We start from the raw sequence: 24,633 nt of genomic DNA, 5'->3' as shown, positions 1-24,633 counted from the left end.
ACCATTTAGATTATTACTCACCATGTTTATTTATTAAAGTTTATTTTAAAAAATGTTTTTTAAAGGCAGACAAAAGTTTGGCAATGACATATGACGTCATCGGGCAGGAAAAACCGTGGTATAGAGGGAAAAACCGCAAAGTATTTTTTAATTAATATTTTTGAAAAACCGTGGTATAAACGTTCCGCGAAGTTCGATGCCGCAAAAATCGAGGGAACACTGTACTGTATTTTTTATTACTTCTTTCTTAGACAATGGCAGATAGTTACCTAGGGAGGTTACCAAGGCAAAGCTGTGATCTTGGATTATTTTGAGACCCTGCACATAAAATGTACAACAAAACAAATATGTTGCATTCAAAGTGTTGGTTATGACCTATAAAGCCCTTCATGGCACCGGGCCAGGTTATCTCTGGGACCGCCTTCTGCCGCACGAATCCCAGCAACCAATTAGTTCCCACAGAGTGGGCCTTCTCTGGGTCCTGTCAAGTAAACAATGTCGTTTGACGGGACCCAGGGGAAGAGCCTTCTCTGTGGTGGCCCCGGCCCTCTGGAACCAACTCCCCCCAGAGATTAGAATAGCCCCCACCCTTCTTGCCTTTCGTAAGCTTCTTAAAACCCACCTCTGCCGCCAAGCACGGGGGAACTGAGATATTCTTCCCACCCTAGGCTTCTACAATTTATGCATGGTATGTTTGTATGTATGATTGGTTTTAAAACAAGGGTTTTTAGCTGCTTTAGTATTGGATTGTCGCATGTTGTTTTTACCACTGTTGTTAGCCGCCTCGAGTCTACGGAGAGGGGCGGCATACAAATCCAGTAAATAAATAAATAAATAAATAAATGACTAAGTTGTAAGAATGAGGCAACGCTACAAATCTTGCTTGATCTATTTTGTAAATCCCCATGAATTAACAGTGATTTAAAGTTTAAAGATTGGGAACTGCTATTAAACCAGTGGTTTAAAAACTGTTTTTTGAATGCTAATCTAAAATATTGATTGACGTTGCTTAGATTTCAATTAATACCACTTGTCAAATAATAATTGAAATGTTTACTGAATGTAGATGCAATATCTTAACATTTAATTTGTGTGCGTGTGTGAATTTTACTAGACTTAACTCTTGGATGAGCATCTCCAGGTCTGTATTTCAGGATAATACATAATAACTGTCTTTTTCAAGAGCTTCGGAAATATTGGCAATAATGAACTGAATTATTCTGAATTCTGTGCCTAAAAGTTACAACAATTAATCAGTTGAAAGGCTTGCCTCCAGAAGTTGTGGATGTCCCAACAGTGGAGATTTTAAAGTTATGTAAAGTTTATTCAGAGAGGTTCCTTTCTTTTCTTAGTATAATGTTAAATCAGTTTTTCATTCAAAGTCATCCCAAAGGAAAGCTCTTACAATGCCATACAAAATGACAAACATTTAGAGCCATGTAAAGAATTTGTGTAAAAGAATGCCAGAACAGCGAGACAAATATGGTCAGTACACAACACGGTTGTTTTTGTTGTTGTTGTTAATGTCAAAAGATGACTAGGCTTAGCAGACACCGTAAAATAATTCTTTTGCGTGAGATGATCTTATGTGTTATTTAAAAGGCTTCAGTCTGAGAAGCAGCTTGCCCTTGAAATTAGTAATAGACAATACAATTTAATTCCTGCTCCAGTTTGTTTTTAATCATTCTTAAGTAATTCCACCCAGAACTGTGGGCAGTCGGGTAATGTATTAATTTAATAACTTTTTGTTATGTCTGTCCCGGTTTTGATCATGGGAACATCTATATGCATTTAATTACTTTTTTAAAAAATGTTTATCTCAATGATTTTTTTTTTAAAGGAAAAGAGAAGGGAAGACATTTCTAAATGTTTATTTTCTCAATATCTGAATAAGTAAACACAAAGTTTGTTTTCTGTTTTGTTTTTGGGTTTTTTATTTTTTGCAACTGAGCGCTGTAGAAATGGCAGTAATGAATAATGCATCAAATAAATACAGTACATGAAAACATATCCTATAAATGAAAACATATCCAGAACAATGGTGGAAAAGTGTAAATATCAATGGATTTCCATTCCAGGTTTACATGTTATTTATTTATTTTATTTATTTATTCATTTGTCCAATACACAATACATACGGAAGAGAATAGACATGAAGTAATATATATAAAGATAATATGTAAAAATAGAGGAGAAGATATATGAAAGGAAGAAAATATATATGATATATGAGATAAAGGAAAGACAATTGGACAGGGGACGATAGGCACATCAGTGCACTTATGTACGCCCCTTACTGACCTCTTAGGAACCTGGAGAGGTCAATCGTGGATAGTTTATAGACATGCCATTTCAATCTGTTCCTGTCAAAGTTTCCCAAATCTGGTTCTTCTATCAATGTCCACCGATAACAATCTAATACAATCTTATTTTCTTAGAAATAAATCCTGTTAATTTACTTCCGTGGTCACGTGGAACCTCTGCAAATTATAATGCCAATATATCCGGATGTTGGGAAGGCCAAGGTTTAGAACTGCAGTCTTAAGTGGGTTTATTCTTTCTTCAAACAACCATTTGACTGGGATGGTGTAAAGATTAGATACAGGGGGCTCCAACTAGTGATGGGCTCCTATGAGTACGGTCAGGTACACAGAACTGGTGGAAAAAGTTTGGTCAAGTACGCAGAACCGGTAGAAAAAAAATTGATTTTTTTTCCTTCTTTGTTTCCCTTCTGGGTTCTCGGTATGTTTTTCCTAACGCGGTAAATGAGGTTGAATGTGTATATTTTTAGAAGAGCTGTGCGTGTGTATGTGTGTGTACATACACAAATAGTTTATATAGCAGATAATGTATATTTTTGAGTGCCTAGGTGTAATATGTAGGTACACATATGGCATATACAGTGATACCTCGTCTTACAAACGCCTCGTCATACAAACTTTTCGAGATACAAACCCGGGGTTTAAGATTTTTTTGCCTCTTCTTACAAACTATTTTCACCTTACAAACCCACCACCACTGCTGGGATGCCCCGCCTCCGGACTTCTGTTGCCAGTGAAGCACCCATTTTTGCACTGCTGGGATTACCTTGAGGCTCTCCTCCATGGGAAACCCCACCTCCAGACTTCCGTGTTTTTGTGGTGATGCAGGAGAATCCCAGCAGCACAAAAACAGGCGCTTTGCTGGCAATGGAAGTCCGGAGGTGGGGTTTCCCAGCGAGGGGAAATTGCAGCATCGCAAAAACACAGAGGTCCGGAGGTGGGGTTTTGAGGACTTCAGTGTTTTTGCAATGCTGCAATTTCACTGATGCTCCCTTCGCTGGGAATGCTGGGATTCCCCTGCAGCATCACAAAAGCACAGAAGTCTGGAGGTGGGGTTTCCCATGGAGGGGAGCCTTAGGGAAATCCCAGCAGCGCAAAAAAAGACGCTTCGGCTGGCAAAAGGGGTGAATTTTGGGCTTGCACGCATAGTTACAATTCATGCTTGATTGATGGACCTTTTTAATTAATGCACAATTCTTTTTATTTTATTTTAAAAGCTTTTATTGAAAATTCATAAAAAGAAACAATGGTACATACAGAAAATAGAGAGATATCTTAGTCTCTCTTTCCTTGCTTATTTTACTTTATATACAATTTTACATCTTATGCGGTTTTTCATATTGATATATTTCTTGCTTTTCTAACCTAATTCTATGTTCATATGTACCGTATATACTCGAGTATAAGTCGAGATTTTCTGCACAAAAAATGTGCCGGAAAATCCAGCCTCGACTTATACTAAAGTCACTGACTTTCACTGACCTGAAAACGGCCCTGCAGCATTTTCCAAAGCTCCACAGTTCCGATGTGAAAGGCAGGAAGGAAAGAAACCTCATGGCTGGCAACACTAGGTTTTTTCTTCTTCTTCATGGCAATACCCCTGAGCTACCTGATTAGCAGCAGGCTGAACCAATCACAGATCCTCCTCTATACAGAAAGGAGGCACTGAGAGAGCTATCTGATTGGCAGCAGGCTGTAACAATCACAGCTCCTCCTCTACAGGAAGCACTGGGGGAAGGGGCGGGAGGGTTGAAGAGTCTTTCAGAAGGAAGGAACCATGGCTTCCTCTCCTGATCAAGCCAACAACAATATTTTACAAGTAAATAAAATGTACAAGTAAAATGTAAGTTACCCATTTAAATTTGATTAACAGGATTTGTTATTTTGTAAGAAATGGTTGCTTCAAGTGGGGATAATTCTGTGTAATTAAACTTTTTCTTCCAACTATACTTATACCCAAGAGGATTGCTGATGCTGACTTGTTTAAAACAATACAAAGGTTAGGATAATATTATTAATACAGTGGTACCTCAAGATACGAACCCCTCGTCTTACGAACAACCCGAGATACGAACCCGGGGTTCAGAAAAATTTTGCCTCTTCTTACGAACTTTTTTCGTGTTACGAACGGCAAACCCGAACTTCCGGGTTCGGCGTTCGGGAGGCTGCTGGGAAGCCCCGCAGCCCGGCTGTCACCTTTTAAAACAGCCAGGGGGCTTCCCAGTTGCCTCCCGGAGCCAAACCCAGAAGTTCGGGTTTGGCGTTCGGCTTGGAGAGGCTGCTGGGAAGCCACCCGGCTGTTTTAAAATGTGACAGCCGGGCTGCGGGGCTTCTCGGCGGCAGTGGCAGGTACGTAAGACGGAAAACGTTCAGGAGGCCGCTTTGGGTTTTTGGCTGGGAGGGAGGGCAGGAGGTCCGACGCTGGGGGAGGGAGTCAGGAAGGTCCTCTTGCTCCCCCCCTCAGCGAAAAACGCAAAGACGGTCTGCCATCGCATGACAGGCAGGGCGGAGCAGCGTGGAGCAAAGGGAGTATGAAACCGCCAGCAGCTTCAGTTTCCCATTGCTCCGCGGGCGGCGGCAGACCGCCTTTGTATTTTTGGCTGGGGGGGAAAGCATGAGGCGCAGGATCAGGCCGGCGGCGGGCACGGGAGAGGCAACAGGTCTGCATCCTGGGCGGGTGGGCGGGCCGCGGGCGAGGAGGCGCGACCGAGCGGGCCGGCTCAGGCTCTGGCTAGGACGGGGCGGGCAGCGGCTGGGCGCGGCAGCGAGGGTGCGTCTGACTCGGGGCTGGCGGTGCCTGACGCAGCGGGGAACAACAGCGTGGGAGGCAGGAGAGGACCAGGCAACCGGAGCAGCGTTGTCGCTGCTCCCGGCTTGGCTTGCCTGGCCGCCTTGGCTTCCCTGGCCGCCTGGCGCTGCGATCTTCCAATCTTCCCTTGGCGATCTTCTGATCTTCCCTGGCTTCCCTGGCCGCCTGGTGCTGCGATCAGAAGATCGCAGCGCCAGGCGGCCAGGGAAGTGGCCAGGGAAGCGGCCAGGGAAGCCAAGGGAACATCGGAATATCGCAGCGCCAGGCGGCCAGGGAAGCCAAGGGAAGATCGCCAAGGAAAATGCCCAGCCCAGCCCCCCCCCCGAGGCGTTTTCCTGGAAGGAATGCCATCCACCACCGAGCTTTTCGTAATCTGTTTAAATTTCCTTCACTCCCCCCCCCCCAACATTCCCCGCCTTGCCTCGCTTGACTGGCCAGAGGACATGACATTCACGGCCTCCCGTGCCTCCTTTGGCTTTGCGATTGGACGCGCCTCCCGCCGCTCTGCCCAATCGCAAAGCCAAAGGAGGCACGGGAGGCGATGAATGTCATGTCCTCTGGCCAGTCAAGCGAGGCAAGGCGGGGAATGTTGGGGGAGTGAAGGAAATTTAAACAGATTACGAAAAGCTCGGTGGTGGTGATTGCACTCCTTTTAGGAAAACGCCTCCACGGGGGCTGGGCTGGGCATTTTCCTGGAAGGAATGCCATCCACCACCGAGCTTTTCGTAATCTGTTTAAATTTTCTTCACTCCCCCAACATTCCCCGCCTTGCCTCGCTTGACTGGCCAGAGGACATGACATTCACCGCCTCCCGTGCCTCCTTTGGCTTTGCGATTGGATGCGCCTCCCGCCGCTCTGCCCAATCGCAAAGCCAAAGGAGGCACGGGAGGCGGTGAATATCATGTCCTCTGGCCAGTCAAGCGAGGCAAGGCGGGGAATGTTGGGGGAGTGAAGGAAATTTAAACAGATTACGAAAAGCTCGGTGGTGGATGGCATTCCTTCCAGGAAAACGCCCAGTCCAGCCCCCGTGATTGGCCAGAGGACATGACATTCACCGCCTCCCGTGCCTCCTTTGGCTTTGCGATTGGGCAGAGCGGCGGGAGGCGCGTCCATAGGCTTGGTCGGGTCGCCGCAGCACCCTCCCTTCGCCAACCCTTTGGCGGTCACCGGTGGGCTTAGGGTGCCTCGGCACCGACTTCGCTGCCCCTTCCCGAGCCCAGCCCCATGACATTCGCTTTCCTCCCGCCGGCAGCCGAGACTTATCGTGGGCTCCTTCGCAACCTCGGAGAGCTTCCAGGGCATGAAAGCTCACGAAAACCAGGAAGTTCTCCGTGGTTGCGAAGGAGCCCACGATCAGTCAACTGCGGGCGGGAGGAAAGCAAATGCCAAGGGGCTGGGCTCGGCTCCCCCCTCGGCTCCCCGCCTTACCAGCCCCGCCGCGGAAGGCTCCATTCTGTTCCCTGAATGGAGCCCGCCGGCCGCTCAATCGGGCCGGCAGGGAACAGAATGGAGCCTTCCGCGGCAGGGCTGGTAAGGGGGGGAGCCGAGCCCAGCCCCGTGACATTCGCTTTCCTCCCGCCCGCAGCCGAGACTGATCGTGGGCTCCTTCGCAACCTCAGAGAGCTTCCAGGGCATGAAAGCTCACGAAACCCAGGAAGCTCTCCGAGGTTGCGAAAGAGCCCATGATCAGTCAACTGCAGGCGGGAGGAAAGCAAATGCCAAGGGGCTGGGCTCGGCTCCCCCCTCGGCTCCCCCCCTTACCAGCCCCACCGCGGAAGGCTCCATTCTGTTCCCTGCCGGCCCGATTGAGCGGCCGGCGGTCTCCATTCAGGGAACAGAATGGAGCCTTCCACGGCGGGGCTGGTAAGGGGGGGAGCCGAGGGGGGAGCCGAGCCCAGCCCCGTGGCATTCGCTTTCCTCCCGCCCGCAGCCGACTGATCGTGGGCTCCTTCGCAGCCTCGGAGAGCTTCCTGGTTTTCGTGAGCTTTCATGCCCTGGAAGCTCTCCGAGGTTGCGAAGGAGCCCACGATCAGTCGGCTGCGGGTGGGAGGAAGGCGAATCCCCCGTGGGCTCCGTTACATCTTCCGCTGCCAGCCAGGCCATGCTGGCGGCAGCGGAACAATCGCCTTCCTCCCGCCCGCAGCCGACTGACCGTGGGCTCCTTCCCGAGCTCCCTTCCTGAGCCTCCCGTTCTCTCTCTCCCCCCCCCTCGCCCCTTCGCCTCCCTGTGTTCCTAGGAGAAGTGCTGGGGATTGAGGCAAGACAGACCTTCTGCTCCTCACCAGCACTTCTCCTAGGAACACAGGGGGGCGAAGGGGCGAGGGGGCGGAGAGAGAACGGGAAGCTCAGCATTCCGTCAGCCGCAGCGCTGGCTGTCAACTTTTCTTTTTAAAACTGGGCAGGAGCTGACTTGCCTCCCCAGTGCTAAAAAGAAAAGTTGACAGCCAGCGCTGCGACTGACGGAATGCTGAGCCTCCCGTTCTCCCCCCCCCACCTTGCCCCTTCCGGTTTCGGCGTTCGGGAGACCGCTGGGTTCCCAGCTGTCTCCGAACGCCAAACACCAAAGCCGAACTTCCGCGTTCGGCTTCAGGAGACAGCTGGGAAGCGGCGCGGCTCTTTTAAAAGATGACAGCCGGCCTGGGGGGCTTCCCAGCACCCCCGAACCCTGTGCTGGGAAGCCCCCCAGGCCGGCTGTCACCTTTTAAAACAGCCGCGCCGCTTCCCAGCAGTCGCGGAAAGCCATTTTTTTGCGGGGGGTTTTTTGGTTGCACGGATTAATTGACTTTACATTGTTTCCTATGGGAAACAATGTTTCGTCTTACGAACCTTTCGTCTTACGAACCTCCCCCCGGCACCAATTAAGTTCGTATCTTAAGGTACCACTGTAGTATGAATTTTGTCATTAATCATTTGTTCTACATAATTAATATGAATAGATTTACCTTTTTTAAGAGTATGGTTTCTCCTTATGCAAGATAAATATCATGTAGAAGAAAGATTTTACTATTAAAAAAATAAATTTTTAATTGGTTTTTGAATTTTATTTATTTTGTTTTTCTTCTGAGCTCTAGCATTTTGGGAGTTGCTTGGTCTTTCATTTCCCAATGAAAACTGTAGTTAAGCCTGTCCTTGTGTTGTGCAAGTAAGGAGTTTTCATCATATCTTCTGACAGTTAGTTGGTGTCCATGGATTTATATTGCCATATAAATTGGCAATACTGTACCTTAATAAGCTGTGGGCAAGGCTGTACTTCCTATTAATTGTCCTATTTTTCCTAATCATTGTGTAATACCATCAATGGGCAGTAAAGCGTATAGATTCAACTCAAATCAACTTATTTATTTTTTAAAAATTTTATTTTATATGACTTACAAACATTTAGACATCAAACAATACAACATTAAACATTTACACTTGATATATTTACAAAATTTATTTTTTTTAACAATTCTATTTACTATACCTTTTTCTTAATTTCCACCCAGTTGTAAATTTTTCCCCACACTTTGTAATAGTCCTTATTTTGTTGGTTTTGAATTTCGTATGTTAATTTGCTAAATTTGGCGCAGTGTAATATTTTTTTAATTACCGTTTCTTTGTTTGGAATCTTATCTTGTTTCCAGACGTGCATATGCTAATCTTGCAGCAGTAAGTAAGTGATTTATTAAGTAGTAGTTTTCTTTGCTATGTTTGCCTCTAATTATGCCTAATAAATACATTTCTGGTTTTATTTCAATTTTATAGCTCAATATTTCTTCCATCCATGCCCTAATTTGAATCCAAAATTTTTTTGCTTCGTTACATTGCCACCATATGTGGTAGTATGTTCCCACTTCTTTTTTACACTTCCAACATTTGTTACTAATGTTTACATTCATTTTGGCTAGGCGCGCTGGTGCATAATGCCATCAGAAGAACATTTTATAAAGATTTTCTTTATATGATGTTGACAAAGTCATCTTATAGTTAACTGACCATAGTTTTCCCCAGTCTTCTAGCTGAATTGCATATCCCAAATCAACTTATTATTACAGTCAATTTACACAGTACAGTAGTCCCTCGCTATACCGCGCTTCACCTACTGCGGCTTCACTTCATTGCGGGTTTTCAAGGAATATTAATGAGAAAAATCATTCACGGATCTTCACTGGTTCGCGGGTTTCTGAGGAAGTCGATCGGCAGATTTAAACAGCCCACCGAACTCAATCGGCAGGGTTTTTTTAAAAAAAAAATCTAAAATTGTAAATACTGTATTTAAATACTGTATCTAAAATAAATACTGTGTGGGAAGGGTTTATAAACACTTAAAACAATGAAAACTTGCCAAACAATTACAATATAAATACTTAAATAAGTACTATCAGTCGATAAATTCCCCATCGTGGATTTCACCTATCGCGGTCGGGTCTGGAACGTAACACCAGCGATAGGTGAGGGGCTACTGTACAGCTTTAATGCATATTTTTGAATTTGAGTCTGCAATACCCAATTCAGCCACTAGGGGAAATAGATTCACTACATTGCTCCGTTTCCCAATGAACCTGCAATACCTCAGTGAGCCACCGGAGGACAGTATGTTCAATACATTGTATTTTATTCCGGATTGTGGGATCACAGCCCACCAAACAGTAATTTCTCCATCTATCAAAAGCATCTCAGAAGTCATCAGTGACTTCGTATAATTGGTGGCAGCCAAATACTGAGACCCCTTTATAAATTCACAAACCATTCATCCATAATTTCATCTGGGAAAATATAGACATTTTAGACCAATGCAGATCTGCTACCAGGTGTAAGAGTTACTGTCCATTGTGCAGTGGCTCCCTGGGATGTCTGGGTGTCATACATAGTGCTATAAATTATTTCAGGTTATTTGAGGGACTGTCTGTCTTCCATGGTTTCTGTTCTCAACAGAAATGGTGTTGTGTAGGAGAGGAAGGGATGGGGCAGAGTAAAATATAGAATCTGTACTTTGCCACAAGAGATCCATGTCCAAACCCCCTTGAATTCCACTGACCTTTATCTTCTGCCAATTTAGTGCTTCTTGCTAGTTGAGAAGATTATTGTACATAAGACTTCAATTAATTGTTTATGCTGCAATCTACACAAATGATCCCGATTCTTTGCACCTGGTGTTGCAATCAAATTTATTTTAAGCAATGACATCAGATGTATCCAGTGAAGGGCTACCAAAATTTTTACTATCGCACTGTGGGTGTGGCTTATGCATTTTCTTTCCACATCTTTCAGTACAAATTGGGTGCTTTGGGGTGTGTTCTCTCGGGCTCTCTGGTAGACTCCTCCAAAAAATTCACAGGTACAAATTTCAGACACACACACACACGTTTGAAAATTCAAAACAATGTTCTTTATAATGAAAAGTCACTTAACCTAAGCCCTCTTTTGGTATAGCAAAGAGCACTTGTCTCCAAACCAACTGGTAATTTGTACAAGTCCCTTATCAGTTCTGTGATACTTAGGTTGCAGCTGTGAGGCAATTCAGTCCTTCTTTCACAAAGTGAAATACACTTTGCTCTGGTTTAGTTTCAAAGCGGGGAAAAATCAGCACACAAAAGGTCCAAGTCAGTAAAGCAGGCACGAAACACAACGATCAGATAATCCTCCACAATGGCCAAACCCACAGGCTGGTATTTATAGCAGCCTCACTAATTACCAGAGCCCCACCCAACCACAGGTGGCCTCATTTTCTTTGATAATAATCTCTCAGTTGTTGTTGCCTATGCATCGCTCTCCGTATGTTTGGCTGTATCATTAACTCTTGTTCCAAATGCAAGGAGGAGCTAGATAATTGATCACCTTCTGAGCTGTCTGCCACACTCTCCTCCTCCCTGTCACTCATGTCTTCTTGGTCAAAGGAGTCTTCATCAGCAGATTCCACCGGGGGCAAAACAGGCCTGCAGCATTTGGATGTCTCCCCCACATCCGCAGTCCTTGGGGCAGGAGCTGGGCAGAACTAACCACAACAGGGTGGAGTTCCATTTTTGCTACCCACTGCGTCCCCCCACCCCCAGTCCGGGCAATAGCCCATCCCTGGATGCATCCCAGGAAGTCGGTCTTCTCTGTCATAATGTCTGTTACAGGAACCATCACCTTATGAAAGCAGGTTGCAACGCCTTGGTCTCTTCAGCCTTGAAAGACGGCGTTTAAGGGGTAACTTGATCAAAGTGTATAAGATCATGCATGGGATAGAAAAGGTGGATAGAGAAAAATTATTTTCTCTCTCACACAATACTAGGACGAGGGGGCACTCCCTAAAGCTCATAGGTAAGAAAGCGAGGACAAATCAAGGGAAATATTTCTTCACCCAGAGGGTCACTGGTTTATGGAATTCACTTCCAGAAGAGGTCATGACAGCCTGGATGGCTTCAAGGCAGGATTAGACAGATTCATGGATGCCAAGTGTATCGGTGGTTATGGAAATGGATGTCCAAGTGCCGCCTCTATGGTGGTTGAGGCAGGCAGGATTCCCTTGGGTACCATTTGTTGAGGGTCAAGGGAAAGGGAGGGTTTTGCCTTCTCTTTCTGCTCAAGATCCCCATGGACAATTGGTGGCCCCCTGTGTGACACAGAATGCTGGACTCGATGGGCTTTGGCCCGATTCAGCATGGCTCTTCTTATGTTCTATGTTCTTATCACACCACCCAAGTTCTGAATGGCCGAGCTTGACTGGCCTTTCTTAAGGTGGTGGAAACCTGGTTCTTCCCCATCCCCAGGAATAAGATTTTGTGGTGAGCCCATCTGGTTGTTTTGATTTGAGTGTTGCTCAGTGATGATGAATTGGGCTGTTGTTTCAACTGATTTAGTTTGTTTTTTATTCTATGCCCAGAATCTTGTGACAATATACATTCATATAGTCCAGTATTGGGTCCCTACCAGTACGGAAAAGGACGGGGCAGTGGTAGCAAACGGTGAGCTGTGCATGCAGTTTCGCTTATCCTGCATGTGCGCCCGTACAGCCCAGCCTGTTTATGCTTCTTTGCATGCGCAGGAAGCAAAATCTTCCAAGAGGATGTACACATACACACATGAGATTTCTGTGATTTTTTTGCTTCTGCACATGCATGAAAGCAAAAATATCTCCAAAATCTCACACGTTCCCTCGTGAGATTTTGCCTCCTGCACATGTGCAGAAGCAAGAACACACTGGGGCACAAGCGCACGCATGCAGGAGCACCGAAGCTGCCTGCACATTGTACTGGTAGCAGCAGTAAGAGCAATCTGCCTCTGATATCGTCATATACAGTGATACCTCGTTGTACGAACCCCTCATCATACGAACTTTTTGAGATACGAACCCGGGGTTTAAGATTTTTTTGCTTCTTCTTCCGAACTTGTTCTGTCGGGCTCTCTGGTAGACTTCTCCCAAAAATTCACAGGTACAAATTTCAGACACAGACATGTTTGAAAATTCAAAACAATGTTCTTTATAATGAAAATTCAATGAAACCAAGCCCTCTTTTGGTATAGCAAAGAGCACTTGTCTCCAAACCAACTGGTAATTTGTACAAGTCCCTTATCAGTTCTGTGATACTTAGCTTGCAGCTGTGAGGCAATTCACAGTCCTTCTTCTTTCATAAAGTGAAACACACTTTGCTCTGGTTTAGTTTCAAAGCGGAGAAAAATCAGCACACAAAGCTCGAAGTCAGCAAAGCAGGCACGAAACACCAGGATCAGATAATCTTCCAGAATGGCCAAACCCACAGGCTGGTATTTATAGCAGCCTCACTAATTACCAGAGCCCCACCCGACCACAGGTGGCCTCAGTCCTTGGGGCAGGAGCTGGGCCAGAGCTAATCACAACAGAACTATTTTCACCTTACGAACCCGCCGCTGCCACTGGGATGCCCCGCCTCCTGACTTCCATTGCCAGCTGAAGTTCCTGTTTTCGTGCTGGTGGGATTCCCTCTATGGGAAACCCCACCTCTGGATTTTGCGATGCTGCAGGCGAATCCCAGCAGGGGAATCCCACCAGCGTGAAAACGGGCACTTTGGCTGGCAACGGAAGTCCGGAGGTAGGGTTTCCCAACAAGGGAAGCTTCAGTGATGCTGCGATCCCAAAAACGTGGAAGTCCAGAGGTGGGGTTTCCCATGGAGGGGAGCCTCAGGGGAATCCCACCAATGTGAAAAAGGGCGCTTCGGCTGGCAAAAGGGGTGAATTTTGGGCTTGCACGCATTAATCACTTTTCCTTTTTAAAAAAAATTATAAACTTTATTAATTTTCAATAAAAAATAGAATAGAATAGAATAGAATTTTTATTGGCCAAGTGTGATTGGACACACAAGGAATTTGTCTTGGTGCATATGCTCTCAGCGTACATAAAATAAAATACAGTGATCCCTCGATTATCGCGAGGGTTCCGTTCCAAGACCCCTCGCGATAATCGATTTCTTGCGATGTAGCGGTGCGGAAGTAAAAACACCATCTGCGCATGCGCGTCCTGTTTTCCATGGCCGCGCATGTGCAGATGGTGGGGAGACGGCAGTTCGGAGGCTGGCAATGGTTGTTTTTCATGCCGGCCACCCCCCCCAGCGCCTCCGGACTCCTCGCCGCTACCCCCCGCCCGATTCTCCCCTCCCATCCCTCCCTCCTTAGAACGTGGATTTTTCACCCTCTCAAGTTGCTAGTTCTGAGTGAGAACACTTCCCCCACTTCTGATTTTCAATTCCATTTAGAACCTGGATGTTTTGCCATCTCAAGTTGCTAGTTCTGAGTGAGAACACTGTCGGGATGGAGAGACCCCCTTACCTTAGACAAGGCGCTCAGCCCGTGAGGAGTGAGCCGGGAGCTTCCAGAGGAGATGGGTATTGAAGTACAGACAAAGCATGTTCAAATGAACAATTAGTTTTTATTAGAAAAGTATAAAAACAATAAAAGTCTGAAGAGACATAAAAAGCACATCCTCTGGCTAAGGATGTACGGAGGAAAAGATGTCTCCTAATTAAGGACCGCCCTTCTTCTTCAAGAAGAGACAGGATGTGAGCAAACAGGTTACATCACACAGGAGGAGCTATCTTACTAGACAGAATTAACTCTCTAACTACTGGATGTTTCTCAATGTCGTTGGGGGCTGGCAATTTCCAGCGCGACACCCCTTCTTTGTCAGTCATCAGAGACAAGAGGGACATCAGGACATCAAGACATCAATTCACTTAAGGCACAATTTGTTGGTGAGGTATTCATGTTGATCAGCTGGCAATGGCTTATTCAGCAAGTCAGCGATCTGCTCAGTAGTAGCCACATACTGAAATTTCACGAAACCATCTTTCACCTTCTCTCGGATATTTTGATACCGAATGTGAATGTGCCGTGAACGAGCTCCAACAAATTCAGCTTCAGCAATGAATGCAACTGAAATATTATCCTCCATAATAACAATTGGTGTCATAGGACCTTTCCAAATACTATCAATGAGAGGAAAAAGAGACATTAATGCATTACAGCAATCAGAAACACATGCATATTCAGATTCAGTTGAAGAGCAAGAAATAAACTTCTGCTGCCTAACTTTCCAAAAGAAAGGACAACCATTTAAAAACATGATATAACCAGAAGTACTTTTTCGTGTTTCTGTGTCACTTGCCCAGTCAGCATCAGCATAACAAATCACTTCAGGATACCCAACATGATCTGGCTCAAGGTACAGCTTCTTGCCTTTCGTGAGCTTCATGTATTTGAGCAGCTTCTTTATGCAAGACCAATGAAACGTGGTAGCCTTTCCAACGTATCTGGACAGTAGATTCACACTCAGTGAAATGTCAGGTCTCGTCCATCTGCTGATGTACAATAGCGATCCAATCACTGACCGGTACAATGTTTTGTTCTCAAAATCAGGATACTCTTCTCGGGTTAACCTGTAAAAGTCAGTTTGCATAGGAGAACGACAAGTATGCGCATCAGACATGTTACAATTTTGCAAAAGCTGGTCAACCTTACTTTCTTGTGAAAGAGAGAACCCCTTCTCAGTTTTCTCAAACTGAACACCTAGATAATCATTGATATGCCCTAGGCTTTTCAAGGTGAAATGTTTCTCAAGGCCCTTAGCAAAAGTTTGACTAGTGCTTTCATTGAGACCCACATAAACAATATCATCAACATAAACAAGAACAATTTCATAAGTCTTACCTTGCCCTTTTGTGAACACGCATCCATCAGATTCGGACTTAATAAAGCCCATTGAATTTAGCTTTTGGGATAATAATTTGTACCAGCAGAGGGAGCTCTGCTTGAGGCCGTATAAAGACTTGCTCAGAGACCAAACCTCTCCTTCTCGGTTCTGGAATCCAGGAGCACCCTTGACGTAGATCTCTTCATTCAGATCAGCGTTCAAATAGGCAGTCTCTACATCGAACTGAAAAACCTCTAAACCCAAAGCAATGGCAGTGATTAGGGCAATCTTGACACTTTCATTTCTGACTGTGGGTGAGTATGTGTCTGTGTAGTCTTCCGGATAAACTTGAGAGAATCCTTGAGCTACGAGTCTAGCTTTATACAGCTTTTCCTCATTAGGCTTTTGTTTGACTTTATACACCCAGCGTGTGCCAATGACTTTCTTCTTGCTAGGAGGCTCCACCTTCTGGAACACATTAAGTTTCTTTAAACAGTCCAGTTCGTGTTCCATAGCCTCATGCCATTTTTCTTGTTCAGAGTCAGGCAAAAGTTTGATCTGGTGAAAATGATCAGGTGGAAGTGTAAGATTGTTACACATGAAAAGATAAGGAGAGTCAGATACTTGCTGTGCAAATCTCTTTGGAGGAGTTCCTTTGGTAGTTCTCTTGGAACGTCTGGGAACGCTGGTCCATCCTTCATCATCATCTCCGCCTTCAAGTTCATCACCAGAGGTTTCCTCGGCAACTGTCGAAGGCTGTTCATCATCTGGAACATCAGGAATATCTGGCACAGATCCCTGGGCATCAGGAGTCTGGACACTTTCCTTAGGAAAATAAACTGAAGTATCATTACTATGTATACTGGACCAATTTGTGTCTTCCTCAAATTTGGCTGAATTAGAAATGTAAGCTCTGTGATGAGAGTCAGCAAATTTGTGGTACTTGGAGACTTCATCAAAGCCGATGAATCTCATTCTTTCTGACACAGGACCTCCTTTTCTTCTCTGTTCAACTGGAATGTTAACAGTGGCATAACAACCAAAAATGTAAATATTTTGAATGTCAGGTTTCTTGCCATGGAGCAAGTAATAAGGAGTGTCTTGAATGACGCTACTCCATGTTCTGTTAACAATGTAATTAGCATACCTTAATGCTTCGCCCCAGTATGAAAAGTCCACGTTTGCATCCTCAATGAGACAACGAAACATTGTCTGCAGAATCCCGTTCCTGCGTTCGCACACACCATTCTGCTGTGGCGTCCCGGGTGATGAGGTCTGCTGGCGGATTCCATTCCTGGCCATCCATCCTTGGAACTGTTGCAACATAAATTCGCCTCCACGATCACTTTGAATCCGCTTGATCCAGACGTCGTGTTGGGTGAGTATCTCTGCAGCAAAGCCTTTAAAAGCCTCAAACGCCTCTGATTTTTGTTTTAAAAGAAAAACATAGCCAAATCGTGAGTAACTGTCAACCACAGTTAAGAAATACTTACGTTTACCAACAGTAGGCCGAAATGGACCGACAACGTCGGTATGGACCAATTCAAAGATGCGTGTACACAGCCGGACAGCAATTTTGGGGACTGGGGAGTGCCGGGACTTCGCGGAATTACAAATTTTACAATCTAGGTAAACCTTGCAAGCCCCATCAATTGTGAAACCATCAACATATTCAGACATCTTTGCTAAGACGGGGTAAGAAGCATGCCCCAAGCGACGATGCCATCTGTGAATGCACCTGGAATGAAAAGATTTATTTGTTAACATATGTTTAACATTTTTAACAGCATTAGGAACCTCAGGGGTTTCATTGGTTTTAGGAACCTTTGAACTAGCGGTGGCACCAGGGTTTCTCTCTGGACCTGTGCATACGCCCTTTGGAACGCTTATACTTACACTACCTTTGCTGGCAGGTTTGGGTTGCAAATAAAAGACACCTTTGATGGGGATGGCAGTAGCAAGAAGTTTGCCATCCTTGATAATGTTGGTGTCAACAAGTTCATAGTTTATTACAACCTTCAATTCTTCTCTCAGGCAATATCCACTAAGGATGTTGTTCTTGGCAGTTGGAACGTAGAAAACATTTGAGATAAGGGAGTCCAGTTCTTTGACGAAGACTTTTCCTTTTCCTTCCACCTTGGAACGTAGATCACCAACTCCAAACACTTCCTTGACATCTGTCGGGTGTAGCTCACTGAAGGATTCCTTCCGGTACGCGATGTGTGCCGCTGCTCCACTGTCTAGGGTCCATAACTCACGAATGTCGTAGAGTGGACTCTTGTCAGGAACAATGCTGAGGTGGATGGTACCAACATAAGTAGGTTTCTCATCTTTGGAGTCTTTGGGAGTTGACTTTGCAGCTCCAGAACTCTTTCCTCTGGATCCTTTCTTGTGTGCGCCTTTAGGCTGGGTTGGATAAGGTGGATGATCAGTCTCGCCAGACTTCACACTTTGCACATCAGGAGATTTGCGAGTGTCATCCTTCTTAAAAGGTTTCTGGCGTGAGTACTTTGGAGTACTTGTTTTCTGCTGACCGCCCTTGGCCAAGTTAGATTTAAATGCTGCTGACATAGGTCTAAGGCCAGTGTTCAGCAACTCTGCTTCTTCAGTTAGCATGTTACAGAGTCTCTGAGTAGATTTCTGGGCCATTGGGAGTATACTGAACTTGTAAATAACTTCCTTCCATTCAGGAGTACATGGGTTGAACAAAACATCAGAGTCTATAGACATGAGTATAAAGATCAGTCCTATCCTGCAAAGCCATACTTTAAAATCCAGTTGATTTGGTAACAGCACAAACTCACCTTTCAGAGTAGAAGAGGTGATGGCATGCCTTGTTGATGCAGTCAGCTGGACCGCTTGGAGTTGCTGGGGTTGAGCCCCAACTCCTCCTGGCAAACCTTGTGGCTGTCTCACCTGGGGAAGTTTCGCTTGTATCTGTGGGATAAAGACTGGAGGTCTCTGCGATGAAACAGAAGAATCTGGAACATGAGGGACCGATTGCCTTTGCATCTTAGCTGTGAGGGAAAGTCTAAATTCATTAGGCTTCACATCAAATGCATTTGCTTCAGGAATTAACTGTGCCATTGGCGCATTCCATCCACTAGTGGCCGCTGCTGCGTAACTTGTAGCAGTGGGGGAAAGCCTCCCCCTTTCTCGGCTTGCAGTTTTAAATTGATTGATTCCAAAGCGTGAATCTCCTTCTCATCCTTCTCAATGAGCTGCTCAATTGTCTGCAAGTTTAGGGACGTTCCCTTTATGTTAGCAGAAGCGAGAGAGCTGAAATCATCTAGGTGCCTTGTCTTGGCTTGTGCCTTAACATGCGTGCCAGATGATTGTGAGGGGAAGAGATGGTATGCAAATTGCAGGGGGGTCAATTTAAACTATGAAAACTATGAAAACTATGAAAACTATGAAAACTATGAAAACTATGAAAACTATGAAAACTATGAAAACTATGAAAACTATGAAAACTATGAAAACTATGAAAACTATGAAAACTATGAAAACTATGAAAACTATGAAAACTATGAAAACTATGAAAACTATGAAAACTATGAAAACTATGAAAACTATGAAAACTATGAAAACTATGAAAACTATGAAAACTATGAAAACTATGAAAACTATGAAAACTATGAAAACTATGAAAACTATTTACAGGGCTAGCCTGTGTCACCAGAACCAGCAGGTGAAGATGTGGAGGTGACGTTGATCAATGTTGCTCCTCATCCCGGAAGCCTCCAATTCCCGCAGCTCCCAGCTCGACAATACAATGGTCGCTGTCATCGGACCCTGGGCAAAAAAAGCACAGATTGAATCTTTTAATAATGGAGAAAGAAACAAAAGAATAAACAAGCAAGCACATTCCCATTAAAGGCTCCAAATTAGTGCAAATACTTACCGACCATTGCATTGTCGGATGTTGCAGGAGGAGGAATGCCAGAGGTAAGGCTGTCGGAAGGAAGGGAAGAGGGAAGGCTGTCGGAAGGAAGGGAAGAGGGAAGGCTGTCGGAAGGAAGGGAAGAGGGAAGGCTGTCGGAAGGAAGGGAAGAGGGAAGGCTAGCGCAGGGAAGACGGACACAGGGAAGACGGACGGAAGGAAGGGAAGCGGGACTGGCATCCTCCTCCTGAACCAGGGAGATGCGGGATTGGGAGGGATCCGGGACGTAGGGGGCAACATATATCACCCGGACCTCCACATCTTCAACTGGTGGCTCTGGTGACACTCGCTGCCATCGCCTTCTGTGGGTTGAAGAAGACAAAAAGAACAAAATCCCAGTGAGTGTTCCATTGCTTTGTCAAAAGGACAACAAAGTCCATTCTTATAGATTGTGGGTTGGGCTAGAAGACCTTCAAGGTCCCTTCCAACCCCAAGGGAGACTATCCTTCCTCCCATTAGCCCAACCAGGATTTGAGGGGTGGGCTTTCCAGGGCCCCAGGCCTCCCTCAGTTGTGGGGACGCCACTACCCCGATCAGGAGCCACTTACTTGCAAATGTGCAAAAGTTTCCAGAGAAGGAAGACCAAATATACAACGATCAGCAGGATTGTTACGATAAAGAATCGTTCGTTTTCCATGTCTGAAAGAGAAATGGGGAGGGGGAGAAGAGTAAATTTCTGTTCTCCGTGGTTGGTGCTTCCCCACCAAGATTAAATATTTTTTTTTTTTTTTGTTTATTAGATTTGTATGCCGCCCCTCTCCGTAGACTCGGGACGTCTAACAACAACAATATAACAACATATAACAAATCTAACATTTAAAAGAACTAAAGACCCTTATTAAAAGCCCAACATACACACAAATATACCATGCATAAATTGTATAGGCCTGGGGGGAAGGAATAATTCAATTCCCCCATGCCTGACGACAGAGGTGGGTTTTAAGGAACTTACAAAAGGCAAGGAAGGTGGGGGCAGTTCTGATCTCTGGAGGGAGCTGGTTCCAGAGGGTCGGGGCTGCCACAGAGAAGGCTCTTCCCCTGGGTCCCGCCAGACGACATTGTTTAGTCGACGGGACCTGGAGAAGCCAACTCTGTGGGACCTAACTGGTCGCTGGGATTCGTGCGGCAGAAGGCGGTTACCTCAAGGGGGGGATGGGACTTTTTGCCTCCGCCAGTTGGATGAAGCTCTTTCCTCCGCAGCAGCAGGAGACTTACAGAATGATAGAGAGGGAAGGGACCTCAGTGGCCATCTAGTCTGACCCCCAGCTCAAGCAGGAGAATGGAGGGGACTGCAAAGACCATCTAGTCTGACCCCCAGCTCAAGCAGGAGAATGAAACCGAATGATAGAGATGGAGGGGACTTCAGAGGCCATCTAGTCTGACCCCCAGCTCAAGCAGGAGAATGAAATAGAATGATAGAGATGGAGGGGACCTCAGAGGCCATCTAGTCTGATCCCCAGCTCAAGCAGGAAAATGAAACAGAATGATAGAGATGGAGGGGACCTCAGAGACCATCTAGTCCAACCCTCTTCGTAAGCAGGAGAATTGGTCTTCCGGTCAAATTCTTGGGCTGCTAAATTGGCTGGTGGAACTCCTTGCCTCACAACACGCTAATCCTTTAAAAGCTAATTTGGGAACCCAATCAGAGCAGTCCCCTCAAAGGAGGGGTGGGAGAGAGTGCTAGATAGCATTTTCTTAGCAAAGGACAGATGTGAAGTTACTCGTTACTGTCTGGGACCCCTTTATGACCTGCTCCTCATGGTAATCTTTGGAATTTTTACTATGCGTGGAGCATTTATGACAAAAGACATGGGAGTAGGGGGCCACCCTCCACCCATACACATTTAACAAGAGTTGGAAGGGACCTTGGTGGTCATCCAGTCCCACCCTGACCTTCCACCCATACACATTTGACAAATTCTGACCTGCTAAATTGGCCGGGGGTACACACTGCTACATGGTCCTCTCTCAAACTCCCTTTGCATTTCTCTCTGTCTCTCTGTCTCTCTCTCTGTCTCTCTTTCTCTCTACCCAGGGTCCCTTCCAACACTTGTTAATTTGTTTGGGCATCTGTAGATGTCACTGACTTGAGAAGGGGGTTGGACTAGATGACCTCTGTGATCCCTTCCATCTCTCTGATTCTGTAGAAATCTGCTTGAGAAGGGGGTTGGACTAGATGATCTCTATGATTCTAGATGACCTCCTTAAGGTCCCATCCAATTCTGTAAGGGTAACAACCGTTCTGATTGGATGGTGGCGAAGTGTCCCATGTGGCCCAAAGGCTGTGGCTGAATGTGGATTTTTGTGGCCAAAGGGCTGGGGCCAAGAGCTAGGGGCCTTTGGGCGAGGGAGAGAAGGCAGCGGCCGATCAGCTGCTGCGGAGGAAAGAGCTTTGTCCAAATGGCGTAGGCAAAATGTCCTAAACCCCCTCAAGGTGGAACTCCTATGGAAAGAAGAAGAAAAAATTGCCAGGACTAAAAATCAAGTCCTGCTTACCATAGTTCCCTCTAAGCTGAGCAGTGAGCAATCGCTCACTTAAAAATCATCAACCCTACCAATTCCTAACATCTAAACTAAACAAAAATAAAATTATGTTTAAATGGCTGATACCAGAAGGGATACTCATAACTCTACTGGACAAAAAATACAAAATAACGACACCGGAAAATGCAAAGGAATTTTATGAAGAATTATTAAAACCCCTTGGAGAAAGATTTTCAAAAGAAATAGAAGATAAAGATACAACAAACACCGAAGAATCAAGTTTAGAAGACATCATCCAAGAAAAAGAGCCAGAAACAACACAAACTGAGGAAAATGACCCACAGAAACTACAAAACAAACATGACAGACAAGGACCGATCACAAGGGCAAAAACCAAAGCCAAAAAATAAAAATGGCAGAAAATTAGATATTACAACACAAAAAGACAACATTACCATATTCTCAACGAATATCAATGGATTGAATTCAGTCAGAAAAAGAGAAAAAAATTTCCACAAACTCCTAAGCCATAATTTCCACATTACATCACCTACAAAAAGATAATGACAAAATTGAACGGGTCCAAAGACGGGCTACAAGAATGGTGGAAGGTCTTAAGTATAAAACGTATCAGGAAAGACTTAATGAACTCAATCTGTATAGTCTGGAAGACAGAAGGAAAAGGGGGGACATGATCGAAACATTTAAATATGTTAAAGGGTTAAATAGGGTTCAGGAGGGAAGTGTTTTTAACAGGAAAGTGAACAAAAGAACAGGGGGACACAATCTGAAGTTAGTTGGGGGAAAGATCAAAGGCAACATGAGAAAATATTATTTTACTGAAAGAGTAGTAGATCCTTGGAACAAACTTCCAGCAGACGTGGTTGGTAAATCCGCAGTAACCGAATTTAAACATGCCTGGGATAAACATATATCCATTGTAAGATAAAATACAGGAAATAGTAAAAGGGCAGACTAGATGGACCATGGGGTCTTTTTCTGCCGTCAGTCTTCTATGTTTCTATGTTTCTACATGTCTACAAGAAACACATATCGTAAAAAAAGACATCATGACCTTATTACTCCCAGGTCTTGGCGAACTTTTTACCTCATCAGCATTAGTTGAAAGGAGAGGAATAGCAATATATGTCAAAAGTCAATATAAACCAAAACTTATATATGAAGAACCTGATGGCCAAATTTTAATGGTACAAATAACGATAAAAAATGAACAATTAACAATAATAGGAATATATGCACCCACTATTAATCAACCAGCATTTTACACACAACTACATAAAAAAATTCTAGAACTAAATTTAACAAATTTTATTATAATAGGTGATTTCAACGCAATACACAACAAAAGCAAAGACCATAAGAGTAGCAAACACCACTGTTCTCGAAAAATCCTCCCATCTACATTTGATCACCTAACATACGAATTTGCCCTTCAAGATATATGGAGAACACACCACCCGGAAAATACACAATACTGTACACTTTTTTCTCATACCCACACAAATCCTGGTACCGCATAGATATGGCTTGGTCCTATTCTTATATCATAAACCAAACAAGAGAAATAAAAATCTTACCTGCCACATGGGCCGACCATAACCCCATACTCTGAACTCTCAATAACCAAGACTCTATAACATACAAAAGATGGACTATGAACTATTCCACCATAAATGAAGAACAGTTTAAAACCAAAATAGAAAACGAATTACCACCTTTTATAACGACCAACTGCGAAGGAGATACAACTTTACAGGTAGTTTGGGATGCAATGAAAGCCTATATACGTGGAATATATATATCCTACTCAGCCTACACTAACAAACAAAAAAAAGAGAAACTTAACAGTCTTAACATAAAACTACAGGAAGCAGAAACAACATTACAGCAATATCCAGATGACCCAGCAATACTAATTAAAATCAAAACCATAAAACATGAAATAAATCTAGAAACTCAACAACAACTCACTGCCAAATATAAAACCCTAAAACAACTAAATTTTGAATTTGCTAACAAACCCGGTCGATGGTTGGCCTTTAAACTGGCGCAACAAAAAGCTGACAAAATTATAGAATCTCTTTATGACAATTCGGGCTTACTGAAAACAAACACAGAGGAAAAGAAAAACATAATACAGCAATATTATCAAGACCTATACAATTCAGACAAACCAGATAATTCTGCAATTAAAAAATACTTAGCTCTAAACGAAACATTTCAGATAACAGAGGAACAAAGAAAAAAGCTAAATAGAAATATCACTTTTACAGAAATTAAATTGGCTATTGCAAAACAACACAATAATAAAACACCAGGACCTGACGGTATTCCTTCAGAATTCTATAAGCACCACCAGGACATACTAGAACCAATAATGCTAAATTTATATAATCAGGCACTACAACAAGGCAAACTTCCGAAAACATGGTCCGAAGCCTACATTACCATTATACCAAAGGAAAACAAAGACAAAAAATACTTAGAAAACTACCGGCCAATTTCATTACTAAACACAGACTACAAAATCTTTTCATCTATAATTGCAGAACGCTTCAAAAATATATTAAATAATATCATACATCCGGACCAAAACGGATTTTTACCAAAAAGAAATATAAGCAATAATACCCGAACTATACTTAACACCATAGAATACTATAACGAAAATCGTGATAAACCAGTGGCACTCATGTTTATTGACTTGAAAAAAGCCTTCGACTCCCTTTATTGGGAATATTTTATAATACAAATCGAACACATGAAATTTGGAGATAACTTTACTAATTTAATAAAATCTATTTATTCCCAACAAACAGCAAAAATACTTTTCAACAAAGCCATCACAGAAGAAATAACAATAACGAGAGGAGTACGCCAGGGATGCCCTTTAGCACCTTTAATTTTTATATTAGCTATCGAAACATT

The sequence above is a fragment of the Erythrolamprus reginae genome, chromosome 11 (assembly GCF_031021105.1).
Source record: "Erythrolamprus reginae isolate rEryReg1 chromosome 11, rEryReg1.hap1, whole genome shotgun sequence".
Lineage (NCBI taxonomy): Eukaryota > Metazoa > Chordata > Lepidosauria > Squamata > Dipsadidae > Erythrolamprus > Erythrolamprus reginae.
The sequence above is the reverse complement of the archived record's forward strand: the minus strand, read 5'-3'. Positions refer to the sequence as shown.